Raw genomic sequence first — 16,078 nt, forward strand, 5'->3', positions numbered from 1 at the left:
TCCCTAGTGTATTTAATCTCTATGGGCTATTTCATTTATTGAAGAGCAACTCTGAGAAGATGTGAGTTTGCAGAAGAGAAACAACTAGGGGAGGTGTACTTACCCATCCTGCTTTTCTGATGTCAATCCTGCATGCATGCAACTTTGCCATGATCCATATGCAGGTACAGTCGGCCCTTCTTATACACAGATTTCTTATACATGGATTCTCAAGCATACATGGTTTGAAAATGTTCAAAAAAAGTATAAATTTCAAATATCAAACCTTGATTTTCCATTTTTTATAAGGGACACCATTTTGCTATGTCATTATATTTAATTGGACTTGAGTATACACGGATTTTGTTATACATGGGGGATCTTGGAACCAAACCCCAGCAGATAACAAGGGCCCACTGTATTTACAGTTACAAATGTACCCTTGGGATTTGAAGTGAGGGGGTGATGTAGAATCTGAAAGGAAATTATAGTGGGAAAGTAGTGGGTATGGAAAGGATTAAACACACCAAACCATGACCACCATCACTTGTCATCTTCAGATCATCTTTGTTTTGAGAATCAGCCAGGAATCAACAAGATGCTTTGAGAATCAACCAGGAAAGTTTAAATAGCCACATTATTAGTATAATGGTATAGTTCAGTTGTGAATTGCATTAGCTGATGGTATTAGTCAATGAATGCTTTGGATAATGCAGGGGAGGGAAATGTATTGTTGGAACATAAAACCCATCATTCCTGACTGCAGTACCTTATGAGGTCTGATGCGTTCTGGCATCCAAAAATATTCAGAGGGCTGTAGGTTCTCCAGCCTGTGGATTCCCTGTGTAATAGTCCCTGATTCATCCTACTCGGTCTCTCAGGAGGTTGGAATATGAAGGATCATCAAATTTTGATGGATTTTGTATGACACAATCTCTAGTAAGGGAAGAAGGGTCAGTATTCAAAAGCTGTACCATTTTGAGTATACTACAGTAAAAGGCGTTTCCTTGGAACATTTGAAAATAGCTTCCGTTTCACATCATTCTTTCTTTTTCTTTCTTTTCTTCCCCCCTCCCCCCTCCTCTTTGACATTAATAGAAAGCCAGAGGGTGAGATGAAAATGTGAAGTGGGGTTTCATCCATATAATGCTAGCACCAGCTCTGCTTTTCTATTTCTATAAGCCCAGGAGCCAGTATTATTGCCCTGATCCAGTTCCTAGAAGTGGTGGTCAAGTGGATGAGATAAAAGAGTGCACAGTAAATCCACTCCAGACAAGAGTGAGGTGATGATAGCATATTGGAGAACCTTACAATACAGAAAAGGTGAGAAACATATGATGGATGGTCGCTCTGTCTTTTAAAGACTGCTTTTTCCTGCATCTGCTATGTCCCATTGCTGTAGGAGTCCAAAGCAGTGCCAGTTTCCTGGAATGCTTTATTTCAGCTACATGTGATGACCCAGCAGAAAACCCTCACTCATGTCTTTGAACCAGCAGAATGGACTTCTCCTGCATTCTCATGTTAGAGAATTTATTGTTGGGAAAGGGTGCCTCAACCTGCCTAAAAGGGGAGCTGACCCTATACACTGTAAGTCCCATACTTAACAGTCTCCGAAAGGGCAGAGTTTGCTTTGTGTTTCTACCAGCTCAAATCAAAGGGGAGGGGATGCAGACTGGGAAAGGGGACATTCTCATAAAAAGTGTCCTTGCAATTTGGAAATGTCCCATATACATAGTCTGTATATTTCCTTGCAGGGATGGTTCTAAAGTCAATTGCACACAGTGAAATCCAGAGTGTATGACATCTCTTAGCTCTAGCTACAGGAGAAGGAGGAGAAGGGGGGCACACCGGTCCAGAGTAGGGTAAGAAATTTTATTTTCAGAGGAAAGAAATACTGATACTGTGTTCTTGAGATGTGTGGCTATAGTGTGGTCAAGGTGGCAAAAGTTATTAATGAGGAAGGACACATAAGCTATGAGAGGTTGCAGCAGTTTGCTTTTGCTGAAGTCTACTGGGAAAGGTAGTATTATGCCCCTCCTCTCCTCTCCCCCCCCCACCTTAGTTAACTGAGTGTAAACTACTTTTGATTGCAAACAATTTAGACAGCAGGGAAAGTGAAAGAAGGCGAGCAAAACTGGAACATATTAAAAGCAGCTGAAAAAGTACTGTACTTTTAGGATTAATTGGGCCTGTCCCTGCCAAATTGGGACAGTTGGAAGGTATGCACCTTTCCTGAATAAAGGATGCAAATAGCCTAATGCTTTTTAACCTGAGTGCATCTTAGAACAGCTGTTATGCTTGACTTTTAGCTGTGTTAACTGTCATCTTATGTGAGCTTTGGGACAGACATTTCCTTTTCCAAAGCTATAAAACAGTTACTTCATTTATTGTTTCTGGGAACCAAAGAGATAAAAGGTAATAGTTCTACATATAGCATGCAGAGATATTCTTTTTTTTGCCAAGAGAGACTATAAATATGATGCGTCTGAAGCATTGTGGCTTTGTTGAGCCAAGGAAAGGAGATAGTAAGAACATAAAATGATTCCTACCTCCAAAAATACCTCCATGAAGCTTGCAGATGTGCAGTCTGCCCATCAGAAGTTCATCCAATAAAAGACATTAACATACCTACTTAGCTTTCATAAAGCTGTCAGCACTGGGCTATAGCAGAACTTGGAAAAGCTACTCATGAGTGGACACAACTCTCAAAATACTGCTTCCATTATTGCTGGAGTCCTCAAAAGTAACCTGTGACTAAGGCTGCATCTACACTGCAGAAATAATCCACTTTGATGCCACTTTAACTGCCATGGCTCAATGCTATGGAATATGTTTTTAAATTGATTTTAAAAAATTTTGAAAACATTTTTAATTTGTTGTTATGCAAGTTGCTTTGGGTCCCGGCTTGAGAGAAATATGGGATATAAATAAAGTAAACAACAACAACAACAACAACAACAACAATGGGATTTGTAATTCTGTGAGATATTTAACTTTTCTGTCAGAGATTTCTGGTGTCATAACAAACTACCATTCTCAGAATGCCATAGCATTGCACCATGCCAGTTAATGGCACATCCAGTGGTGTCAGACTGGATCATTTCTGCAATGTGGTTGCTATTAAGCCTATGTAGATCCACTGTGTGATTGAGAGATTTAGTATTCCTTTCTAGTCCAGATACATATCCAGATGAATAAGTTTAAATTTGCTGTCTTGCCATTGCATAAACCAGAGTTAGCCAACGTTTGGACCTCCAGATTTTGTTGCAATTCAACTGCAACTTCCAACATCACTACTGTCAATACTGTTTAGGTCTGATGGAAGTTATTCTTCAGCAACTTCTGTTACTCAACTGGATGGGATGATGAGGAAACAACAAATTAAAGTGAGTCGTTTAAAGAATTCTGTTAACTGGAAAGCCAGTAGAAAACATAAAAACTCAATTGAACAATGGAGAAACAGAATTTGGATGGTTGCTCTTATGGTAAAACTGACAAAAGCAAGTTGGATTATCACAAAATATATTGTAAACAATATAAAAATGCCTTTTGTAAAATATGGCACAGGTTTATAATGCATACAAACCAAAACAAGGAGTGATTTCATTCACACAGTCCCACTGAAAAACATGGAGTGATTTATTAGGATGTAAGAATTAAGAAAGACCGTATTACTATATAGGTTTGTATTATCACATCATGTTCCTGGATTAAAGACTGTATGAATATGTCAAATCACTTTGTGAACCACCAATTTTGTATACTTGAAATTGTTGCTTGGACTCTATTATTGTCCAGAATTTTAAGACCTAGCCAAGTTGGTCTGGAAAATCAGTATGCAAAGGGTTCTTGTTGAACTGAGTCTAGTTGACTGCCCATGCATCTGAGGAAGTAGACTCAAGTCTACAAAATCTCATGCTACCAGCTTCTTTCTTTCAGTTAGTCTGAAAGATGCTATAAGATCTCTTTGCATACCATCCAGAATTCTGTTAGTGAAATAAATGTACTTTATATTTGCATCTGTTATGTTCGGTTCTGAATTGGGCACTAGAAGCTATTCTTTAACCAGTTGGGCCTTGTCTAAAACCATCAATGTGAGGTTTTCAGGCTCTGCTGCTACAGGAGAGAGAAAGGGACTGAGATAGCTGTACAGTGGAGACTGCCTCTGATTGCCCTGCAGTTTGCAGAGGAACAAGGTCATAATTCATTTTCTCCTCTTTAGCAAACTGCAGTAGGACCAGAGGTAGTCCTCATCACCCAGTTGCCTGTTTCCTTCCCATCCTCCATGGCCATTTAACAACTATAGCACTGGCCTACATAGCCTCAGGAGAAGGCAATGGTAAACCTCCTCTGAAAAAATCTTGCCAAGAAAACCTCATGATAGCTTCACCTTAGGGTCACCATAAGTTGGAAGCTACTTGAAGGCACACAACAGAGAGAGAGAAAGAGAGAGTACCTGGCAGCTGCCTAGGAGGGAGGGAGGGAGGGAATCATATGCACAGAGTGATAACATTCTTTATGCACCATGTAGAATCTTTGCCATTGTAAATTAATTAGTAAAGAATAACTATGTATATCATAAAATCATAAAATAAAAAAAGTAAAAGTGAAAAAAAAGATGAGATCTTGTTAAAATATCACATGGAATTTTTTTAAATCAAATATTTGGCAAAATGTCCAAAAGCTTTACAGAGGTCTGTAATTCATGACAGTTTGTTCCTACTATGGAAGAAATTCCGGTAATCAGAGACTATCATTTGGATTTCCTTAAAAGTTAGCATTTGTATGAAATACCTTGCCAAGTGCTGAAGTATCACAATATAGGCAGCTCCCTTATTGGTTACTCACAATAGTGTGTTAATGTATTTACCTTGAGGGCTGGCAAAAATGCTGGAAGCTGTGGATTTCATTCCCTGGAAATCAATACTGCTTCAATTGTGAGGAGGTCTTACTTGCTGAGGTTATTAATCATTGTATATTTCCTTAATAATGGTGCACTAGTTTTGTATAAATGGTTATATCACAGGATCTCAAAGTGAAAACCAGCAAAACCAGATGTAATAATGTCAACATTGTTCAGATTGGCTCCCTCTCCTGTAGCATTTCTGCACCTGCTGAGTTATGATGTGCCTAGTTTTCCATCTTCAGCCAAAATGCAACTTTTTGGTAATTCTATCACCTGAAGTATTGTTCATTCATATATTCATACTGGCTCTATTACATCCCTCCCAAAAAAGAAAAAAAGCAAGACACTAGGAGCAGACAACTGGTACTTGGTAGCTCTCATGCCAGTGAGGATGGCGAATCTGTTCCTGTGTTTTGTCAGAACTTTACCTGACCTGTCCGAGGTGCTGAACCTGCCCCTCAACAGATACAGCACCTTGGCAGGTCCGGTAAATTTTGATTAAACTCCAGAACAGATTAGCCACATTATGTATGTGGGATTTGTCAGCAACCACTCAGTGTTGGAGTCCTTCACTCACATACAATTCAGCAAGGAGTGAAGAGACTGACTAAGGACAGGTCCCCTGGCCCTCTGACCTAACTGTACCGACTTGAATACCCAATCCAGCTTGTGACAATTCTTCAGATATGCCAATGCCTTCCCAGGTCCCCTTTTGGGGGAAAACTGGGCAGGAAGGTCACACAGTGAAGCAGTGGGACTTAAGCTGCCAGGAACCATCTTCATTTGCTCTCCAAACATGGAAAAAGTGGAGAGAGCACACTCCTCTCAAAGCACTAGATGAGTGAGCATGGATTCATATCTCTCTTGCAATGCTGGGAAACTAAATGAGCATGAACTGAGGTCACTATTGCCTCTTTAAGAATGACTAAGGTGGGATACAGACTGCCCAAAAAGGGTGGTCTATCCATGCCTTGTTTTGCTGTGTGAGGGAGCCGTAGCGGACAAACTGCGCAGCTCCCTCGCGCAGCAAAAATAACCCACAAAAAGTGGGTTCTTTCTGCGGCACAATTGTGACACCACAGTGCAGCAATGGCGCACTTGCGGCATCACAATGATGCCGGGACGTGCGGACACTAAGCGTCCGTCATGTCAAAATGGCGGCGCCCGTGTGTATAGGGTGCTGCCATTTTGACGCCTCCGTCACGTGCTAGGGGTGAGGCCAGTATGGGCGGTGTACCCTCAGCCAACCCCTAGCATGTGACGGGGGTGCCGCAACGGCCTGTCTGGAGAGGGCCTAAGTGAGCTTCGCTTTATACCCTCTTCACCTACCCACTACTGGAAAGGCAAAATATGTTGCAAAGGACATGCAGCTGGTATTTTTGGAGCTGGTTATGTTCTTGCAAAAAAGCTAGTAAAATATGGGCTGGACAATGATACTGTTAGGTGGATTTGTACTTGGTTGACTGACTAAACCCAAAGGGCACTGACCAATGGATCCTCTTCATCCTGGAGAGAAGTGACTAGTGGGGTGCCACACAGTTCTGTCCTGGGCCCAGTGCTATTCAACATCTTTATCAATGATTTGGATGAAGGAATAGAGGTCATGCTTATAAAATTTGCAGATGATACCAAATTAGGAGGGGTAGCTTATACCCCAGAAGACAGTGAAAGTGTCCTCTCAATAAAATGGTAGGGAATATTACTTTTTAATAGTATATCTCAAGTTCAATAGGGAGAGTTATTTCCTCCCACTCCCAAGTGCAAAGATACTTCCCCAGAAGACTGTCATGAAACACCACAAGAACACATAATAGCAATCCTCAAAGTCTAAGTGCGAAGACAGTCAAAAGGGCTACTGCCCACCACCCTGAGTTGCTGGGAAAGAATCCCAGGTTGTCCTCCAGGGTGACCTTCTATTTGAGCTGTCAGGTTATCACCATCCCATCTGTAAACAAAGGAATAGTCAGGTTCCCTGGGCAATGTCAGGATCACACTCAGCATGACACTGTGTTTGGATGTTCAAAGATTCCTTCTCTCTTTGGCTTCATTTGGCAGGCTTAACAAAGAAACTGCTAAAACCCATGTAGCCTGATAAGATGACAAGGAAGTGTTTTAGTGTTATTGATTGTATACAATAGGTAGAATGATGAATTATTTCCTACAGTGTACTCCCAAGTGTGTTGCACCTTTTTTAAGAGATGCACTTACAAAAATTCTAGTCCTGAACCCTTAATAAATGAGAAACATTGATCTTCACTGGCCATACATTCATACTGTAATTATTTTTCCTTTGCCTCCCTATCTTCTCTTCCTTCTTATTCTCTTTTGGTCTGTACTGTATCAACAAGTCAAGAGACTAGATTATGTGAAACACACACATGAGATCACTAGACACTAAGACCATCACCTTTAGTCTCAGCTGTGATTTAAAAAACATTGGTATTTATTTTCATTCACCTAAGCAGGAGGCATTTACATCCAATCCCTTCTATAAGCAGTCATTTCCACTATCTTCCATACCATTTCCATAGAACTCCTAGGAGCAGATTTTGGGGTCATGCAAGGGACTGCAGAAGTGGAAGGTGGGAAAATCCTGTTCCTTCAATATTAACTCTGCTAGAGTCAGAGATTGTGTTTCTTGTTGTTGTTGTGGTTGTTGCTGTGTGCCTTCAAGTCATTCTCATCTTATAGTGACTCTAATATCATGGGGTTTTCTTGGCAAGATTTGTTCAGAAAAGGTTTACCATTGCCTTCTCCTGAAGCTGAGAGAGTATGACTTGCCCAAGGTCACTCAATAGGTTTCATGTCCACACAGGGAATAGAACCCTGGTCTCCAGTATCATAGAAACTCCTCAACACTCAAACCACTACACCATGCTGACTCTCCTAAATGATGACACAATTAAAAATTGTAGATGAACAAGGATAACCTGCTGGAATCTTATATAACCTATTATGTTATGAATACCTTTACGTATAACTAGCTACATAACAGTGGCACTAAGAAATACCTTTACTGAATTGCAAAGATGTGTAACAGGACACTAGCAAGAGTGCTCAGTGCATGTTGATGCCCAATGCACATCAGGACTGTTGTGATGTGCATTGGGACAAATGCAATGCACAATGAACCAATGCAGATTGGTCCCATTATGCATTAGGCACCAATGCCATCAGGCACTTTGCTGGCTCTGCTATGTAGGGATATGAATGTTATGAAGCTTTGTTGTTGTTGTGTGCCTCCAAGTATTTTTTCTTATAGCAACCCTAAGGTGGGGCTTTGTTGGTACATTTCTTAAGAGGGGGTGTTGACATTTCCATCCTCTGAAGCTGAAAAAGTGTGACTTGTCCAGGGTCACCCACTGAGTTCCCATGGCCAAGCGAGGAACTGAACAGTGATCTCCAGAATCTTAGTCCAACACTCAAACCACTACACCATGTGTTATGAAGTTGTGCAGTTCTAATTCCCATGTGCACAAGTCCACTTAGAAAGTTGTAAATTCTCAACAGAATACTGGCCATTGATCTTGGTGTAAAAGAGCTTTTAGCCAGTGCAGACAAGGCCTAAGTAACTTCTTCTGGCCTGTCTCTCCAAACCTGATGGAAACATCATTCACCCTTACTCCTGTTTCCCTATAGAATGGATCCACTTCTTCCCATGCTGCTGATGACTGTAATTGTTTGATAGATCATAATTGTTCCATAGTCACAACTGCTACCTAGTTATGGATACATAACTGAGTAGCTAATATGAAACACGGCTCATTATTTATTATTGTTTGTTCACATGCCAATGCTACAGAGTACTTTGAGTCTAGTTCTGTGTGGATTCTACAACAAACCATACTTCTATGGGACTGAACTGTCCCATCTTGGTGCATATGATGTGAAAACATTGACAAGGATATAATTAATATGACTTTAATATCATTGGTAATATCATCAATTATTATCACATTAGAAAAAAAGAAGCTGAAGGGGAGCTCCAGGGAAAAATAACTATCAAGGGAAGGATTAACCAAACTTCTGCTATGGAAAGTTGTGTTTTTGTTTTTTGGTGTGTGGTTGTTGTTTTTTAGGAGAAGACAAACTAATCATGTTCACAGATGCAGCGTGACATGTCATTTGTTGCTCATATTACAAATGTCCTCACAGCTTCCTTGACACTTACAGAAATTGGATTGGCTCAAATGCCATCCATAACTGTTCTTGCTCATCCTCTTGAAACATGGATAGACAGTGGCACTGAAGTTTGTTTTTTTTTTCAGCCTGGTTTTAAGATTTGGGATTGAATGATACAGCACTTGAAATTAATTTAATCCACTTCTTAAAGAAAGAAAGAACACTCAATGTATGTATTCAGTGTCTGCGGCTGAAAGGAGAACAGGAAGCTTAGTGTAATTTGTATAAGGTCTAATAGAAAAGAGGGTGAAACGAAACCAAAATGGAGCACCATCAAGAATGTAAATGTTTGCTACCTTTTGACCTGTGATTCCACACACACCCTAGCTACCACATACTTATCAACAAGAGTGCTGGTTATTGCAACAGTAGCAGATCCATATTTCGTTTGCAGAAATCTTGGGAACCTACAAACATTTGAATTTTTTTTAAGGCAAAGTGATCTGATAGTGTTCCCTCTGATAAGATGTCATTGGCTTAACCTGCCTTTCTTCTGTATAATCACTTTCAGAGACTCATTAGGCCAAGAGGAAATAAGCTTTAAAATTCAAACCACATGCCACATTTCAAAGGACCAAAAAGTTTCAGTTCCTCTCTGTTTACAAGGTCACATAGCATGCAATTCTGAAAAAGAGAACACCCAATTCTTAAAGAAAACACCCAGTTTTTAAAAAGATGTTGGAAAATATATGCAGCTATGAGTCATGATACCTGTTAAAATTAGGTGTTTTTAAAAAATGGAATAGACTGATGAATTATCTCTCCAATAGATAAAGTAAACATGGTTCTGAGACCCTTAATTTTCCAAATTCATGAGCTGCTTCTGTTTCCTTCCATTTGTTATTCTGCATCAGTCTTTTCCAGCTTGGTCCCTCCAGGTGGGCTGGATTAGAATTTGTCATCATCCCAATCCACCATGGCAATGCTACTTGGAGATGGTAGAGACTGCACTCCAAAAGGATATGAAGATAACACTATATGTACATGGAAAGGTAGCCCAATGAATATGAATATGGTTCCCTTTTCATCGATTTGTCTATGTCTCTCATACTGTTATCCACCCATTTAGTTTTCTCCTAAGGGCTATAAGGGCATTCTACTCATGCTAGCCTGTCTATGAAGTTCTGTAGTGATAAAGCATTATTGTGTAATATGAATTTTGGAATGTTTAGTTTATATGTTTGTACATTGTCTATTTAATTAATAAAAAAATTAAAACTTTAAAATATATATGAAGTTCTGTAGTAAAAAAAATTTGGGAACTTCACATTCCCTATAATAATTGAATACACTCATCCCTCCACATTTGTTGGGGTTTGGGGCATAGAACCCCATGAATGTGGAAAAATTGCAAATAACAAAAACACTACGTTTTTACCTCTCTAGGAATCACTAGGTCCTCCAGACACTGACCATAAAACTATGCTAGATGAGCTACAAATGTCTAGTGGAGTGTTCTCTCTAGGAATCTTTAGGTCATTCATTGTGACTTTTGGTTAACGTTGACCATAGAGTTGCACTGGAGGACCTACATATTCCTAGAGATAACATATTAATAAAATCCATGAATAATTCAGTCTGCAAAGATCAAAGCTGCAAATGTGGGGGACGTGTGTATAATAGAATGGATTGAGGCCTACACACCATCAGCTGAGCCTAGCAGCAGAAACCCAGGCAGAATTAATAAACTCAAATCAGCCTGCATTCAGAAAAGGATATTTTCATCCACCCTTTCTTCTAGGACTATTAGGACATCTCACATATCTCTTTCTTCATTTTAATATTGCAACCAAGGATTGCCTGTTCAGGTTCATACCAGCACCTGAGATTTATGGACCAAGCCCTGAGACCTAAGGATGGCTCCTAGTGATGTCATGAAGTGTTATGCATTAAATACCTACCACAGTTGCTCATAGTTTGTCAGTCAGCCACACATAGAGAGAACATATCATTCTGTTTGGAAATTAAAACAGCAGTCTTACCTAATGTCTAGACTGTTCTCAAATCAAGGTGAAATGAGGGGCTTATTAACTCACACCTACTTAGTGAGATGGGATAAGAAATATTTAAACTAGCCTACTTGCTTCTAGCCAAACTGTGGATGAGAACAGAGGGGAAGGTAGCCCTGGAGCTACAAAAAATGGAGAGGGAAGAAGGAAGCTTAGTAAATACATAGACCTTATGGAGAGTCTTTGCAAGTTGCAGCATCAAATCAAGTGATCCCTGAAAACTGTAACAAACTGCTACTCTACAAGTTGAGTTGGAGATCTGCACACAACCCTTTCTGCTTGCTTGAAGCTGAGCTCCTGCACTGGAGAATTTGTACCCTCACCTTCCACCTGAAGATGACATATAGTGGGCCATTGGTATCCATTGGGGTTTGGTTCCAGGACCTCCTGTGGATAACAAAATCCATGGATGCTCAAGTCCAGTTAAATACAATGGCATAGTAAAATGGTGACCCATATATAAAATGGCAAAATCAAGATTTGCTTTTTGGAATTAATATATCTTTTAGACATTTTTAAGCTGTGATGCTTGAATACATGGATAATAAATCCATGGATATAGACAGCCAACTGAACAAAACCTGGACACTCAGTGCTAAACCCTGAGATTTAGTATCTCTAAGGAATTGGCATTTATCAGGCATTTACCTAGATTCATGCCTCAGAGGAATTCTGTCCAGTTTGAAGTAGGACTCTTCTGAAGTGAACCAAATCCAGTTCTGAACATTTCTGGCAGAATTTTTGTCTATTTCCGAGTCATCATGTAGTATCACATCAATAAGTTTCCAACAGAGGACAATCCGGAAGATAAGACAGAAATGGCACTTTTTACCAAAATACAATGTTTTTCCAAAGGCATGTAGGAACATCCTCAGAGGTCCAGACAACAACCAGTCTGTTTGTGCTATTTGTGTGATAATGAAGAATATATATGCAAAAATAAACATTAAAATAGAGGGAAAATAAGTGGAATGGAATTTTACATTTGAATGGTCTGGGGGGGGGCAGGCAAAGAAAACGTGCAAGTGTTAACTACATGAATTATTCTAACCTTATCAAGTCTATTTAATGACATCTCAAAATACTGGGATGTTTGGATGAGCTTAGTCCATTTTTTTCTACAGCTGCAACTATGCCCATGGAAAAGGAGGCCACCATATAAAAAAATATTGGTGGACATAGTCCATTTGGAAGTCATAAACAGGTACAGTAGGCCCTTGGTATCCACTGGGGTTTGGTTCCAGGACTCCCTGTGGATACAGTCCAGAAAGCCCACAGTCTTGGTTTTATCTTTGACTCTTCTCTGTTGTGTATCCCTCAGATCCAGACCACAGCCAAGGCTTGTAGATTCTTTTTGTACAATATTGCCAAAATCCGACCATATCTCTCTGTCTCTACTGCCAAGATCCTGGTCCATGCCCTAGTGATCTCGCGACTTGATTACTGTAACATCCTCCTGGCTGGGCTTCCTCTTTCTCACCGTCCTTTAATTTCTGTTCAGCGTTCAGCTGCACGCATTATCACTTCCACCCACCGCTCTGACCACATCTCTCCTGTGTTGGCATCCCTTCACTGGCTCCCCCTCTCTTTCCGCATTCAGTATAAGCTCCTGCTGTCAACATTTAAAGCCCTCCATGGACTGGCCCCTCCTTACTTATCAGACCTTCTTTCTCCTCACCTTCCCACCAGGGCCCTCTGTTCTGGTAGTCAAGGCCTGGTGTCACAGCCCAGGATTTCCTTTGCCCCATCCCGGATTCGCCCCTTTTCACTTGCTGCCCCTCACTCCTGGAACCTTCTTCCCCCACAAGCAAGAGCCATCACTTCTTTAACCAGCTTCAAAACGGAGTTGAAAACCATTCTGTTCAGAGAAGCCTTCCCAGGCATTGCATAATTGTCGCTTACTACTTGATGTTCTTTTGGTGCCTGTTTATCAAACCATTTCCTGTATTGCTATGTACTGTATATGTATTATCCTACTTGAGAGTATGTATTTTCCCTGGAAAATGATTAACCATCCATTATGAAGCCAAGCCCTCCCTCCAGTCCATCTGCCTTGGTCCAGGCCTTGGAGGTAGAGAGGAACTGCTGGACCTCTTACTCTTTCCTTCCACCACTCCCTTCTCCTTCTGTGTCATGTCTTTATAGATTGTAAGCCTGAGGGCAGGGAACCGTCTAACCAAAAAGATTGCATGTACAGCGCTGTGTAAATTTACAGCGCTTCATAAATAAAGGTTAATAATAATAATAATAATACCAAAATCCATGGATGCTCAAGTCCCATTCAGTGAAATGGCATAGTGAAATGGCTTCCCTTATATAAAATGGCAAAAACAAGGTTTGCTTTTGAAGTTTATAGTGTATAGTTTTTTAATATTTTCAAACTGTGGATGCTTGAATCCATGGATAAAAAAAATCCGTGGATACTGAGGCCAATTGTATTCAAGTTTTGGAATATAGAACACAACAATAACTATGCTCATTTAGCTTCCATCTTCTTTGAACACGATTTTTCCAAGCTCAATATTATGCCTGAATCCAATTAGAGTTAGAGCAATCAGCTACTGAATAAGTCAACACTTAATGTAAATTTCATTGCTTCTGTAGTTCTACTCTGAGAGTAACAATTGGATATAGGCCAGGAATTCAATTCAGAAGCATTCTGAGAAGAAGAGAAGGAGAAAAGCAGGCCCTGCTCCTTCACCATTGACTCGGCAAGGCACTTCTTCCAGTGCAAGGCAAAGTGTCAACACCAGCAGGTTATTATGCCACATTACACAGGAGATCTAAGAGGTTTAGTGCCCAAGAATGTTTGGCATCCTTATTAAACCCACAGCTCCAATCCACCCCCTTCCCCTCAACAAAGGTTTAAATCCTTTGTGTTTATCGGAATAGATGTTGGCAAGATAATTAAACGTCCCATTCAAACATCCTGTTTGAAATATTAAATAGTAATTAGCTTACTCAACTCCACACACAGACACACCGATTGCATTGCTAAAGAATGAGGCCCCTAACAGCTTGCCATGCCCTGCTGGCAAAAGGCATCTCTGTATGAGGCAAATTGTGTTCATGGGTGTATGTGGGTGTGTGTTTTCCCATGAGAAAGTAGAGAGCAGCCATCGGAGAAGCAAGGTAGTCCTCTTGCTTTGCACACAGCAACTGCTTGTTTCACAGAAACGGCAACTAATTTCAGCGACCTCTCCAAATGACTCTTCAAACAGAAATGCCTTTAATAAGTATCCGGGTCAACAACCCTCAGTAACCCAGGGTGGCTATTCTTGCCACAACAGCATCAAAATAGCCCTGTATAAATAGAAACAGTTTCTATTATCATGCCCGTCGCCTCAAGCATAGCATTCAACACCTCCCTCTCACTGAAATACTCCACTGTGATGCAACTTTGAACAAACAAGGGGGTCTTCTCTCCACTGACTCCTTCGTTTATGAGTTCTCCTTAATCTGATTTACAGCCTGTCCCTATAGTTCTCATTCTTTTTTAAAACCGAAATGACCATTTCTAATGCTCATAGAAAACAAAGACCTCTTTTTTCTTTCTTTGGATTTATTTTGTCAAACAATAGTGGGCGCAAGCAGCTAAACATTCCCTTGCCAACAGAATACTAGTGATCCCTCTGGATGCCAGCCTCCAGGGGGGTACATAGGGATGCACCTTATTGGGCAGCAGTGTTGGGGCAGATGGGGAAGTGATCCACTATCCTTCACTACTGTTCAAACTGATTTTTTCTATAAAATGACTTGCTGATGAGGGCATGGCCCAAGTTGCTCTCCTTCCTGCAGCCTTTGGAAATTTTGAAGTGTCTAATTGTTTCACCCAACCAAACAATGAAGATTTCCAATTGTGGAGTGAAAATTGTGGTTTTCTAACACATCCTTCCTCCAGTAAGACAAACTAATCCTGGAATATGTTTCCTGAAGGAAGAATTGAGGAGTATGCTGACAGCTGGGGAGAGTGGAATTCTGTGGTCTAAGCTGCACTGCAGAATTAATGCAGTTGGACGCTGCTTTAATTGCCACAGCTCAATGCAATGAAATTCTGGGATCTGTCATTTCGTCAGCTATCTCTGTCAGAGAGCTTTGGTGCCACAACAAACTACAAATCCCATAGGATGGAGCCACGGCAGTTAAAGCAATGTCAAACTGCACTGTTATGCAGTGCAGATGAGAGCTGAGTAATGTCTTGCAGTATGTAGAACCTGTTTTGCTAGGACAAAACTTTAATGGCAAACGCAATTTCCCTCTTCCATGAGTGGCTGTGATTTGAGAAAGCCAGCATGATGTAGTGCTTTGAGTGCTGGACTAGGATGCTGCGAGATGAGGGTTCAAATCCCTGCTTGGTCTTGGAAACCCAGCAGGTGAGCTTGGGCAAGCCACATTCTCTCAGTCACAGATGAAGACAAAGGAAAATCAGCTCTGGACAAATCTTGCTAGGAAAACCCTGTGATAGGGTCACCACAAGTCAGAATTGACAAAGGCACATAACAAGAAGTTGTGATTTCCACAGAGATCCAACTAGAGCTAGTTCACTTTGCTTTCTACAGTCAGGTTATATATATTCATGTTCATGTTCAATCAGTTCATGTTGGTTATGTTCCAGAGGGTTCATAAGGAATAGTTTCTCCCCAGCATCTGCTATTTGAGGTAGTTTTCTCACTCTGAATGATAGCTTGACTGACTCTATGTGTTATAAATGTGGAGTATGTCACAAAAATATTGTTAGAATTTTACTTTCATATCATGTGAGACATAGGCAACCTGGCTCCTGCCATATGTTTTACATTACGATTCCCATAACTATTCATGATTGATCATGATGGTAGTTGGAGGTATGGGAGCTGTAGTCTAAAACATCTGGTGAGTGTCCAGCAGATGTTGTAAGCCTTCTTGGTTATCTTATGTAGAAAGCTGTGATAAAAAAAATTAAACTAAGAAATAAAAATAGCCCTGAAATAAATGTGAAGCTTCGATGGAAGCAATGTGCAAA

The 16,078-nt window shown here is 40.5% G+C and overlaps 1 long non-coding RNA gene across 1 annotated transcript in view; it reads right to left on the reverse strand.

Moving 5' to 3' along the window:
* Nucleotides 1–793: 793 nt before the first annotated feature.
* LOC121918921 overlaps nt 794–16,078 on the reverse strand; it is a 119,783-nt gene continuing 104,498 nt past the window's right edge. The window contains exon 3 of the long non-coding RNA XR_006101343.1: nt 794–915. This is a non-coding gene — a long non-coding RNA (uncharacterized LOC121918921). The remainder of the gene's footprint in view (nt 916–16,078) is intronic.

This window comes from Sceloporus undulatus, chromosome 1, assembly GCF_019175285.1.
Source record: "Sceloporus undulatus isolate JIND9_A2432 ecotype Alabama chromosome 1, SceUnd_v1.1, whole genome shotgun sequence".
In the NCBI taxonomy this organism is placed as follows: Eukaryota; Metazoa; Chordata; class Lepidosauria; order Squamata; family Phrynosomatidae; genus Sceloporus; species Sceloporus undulatus.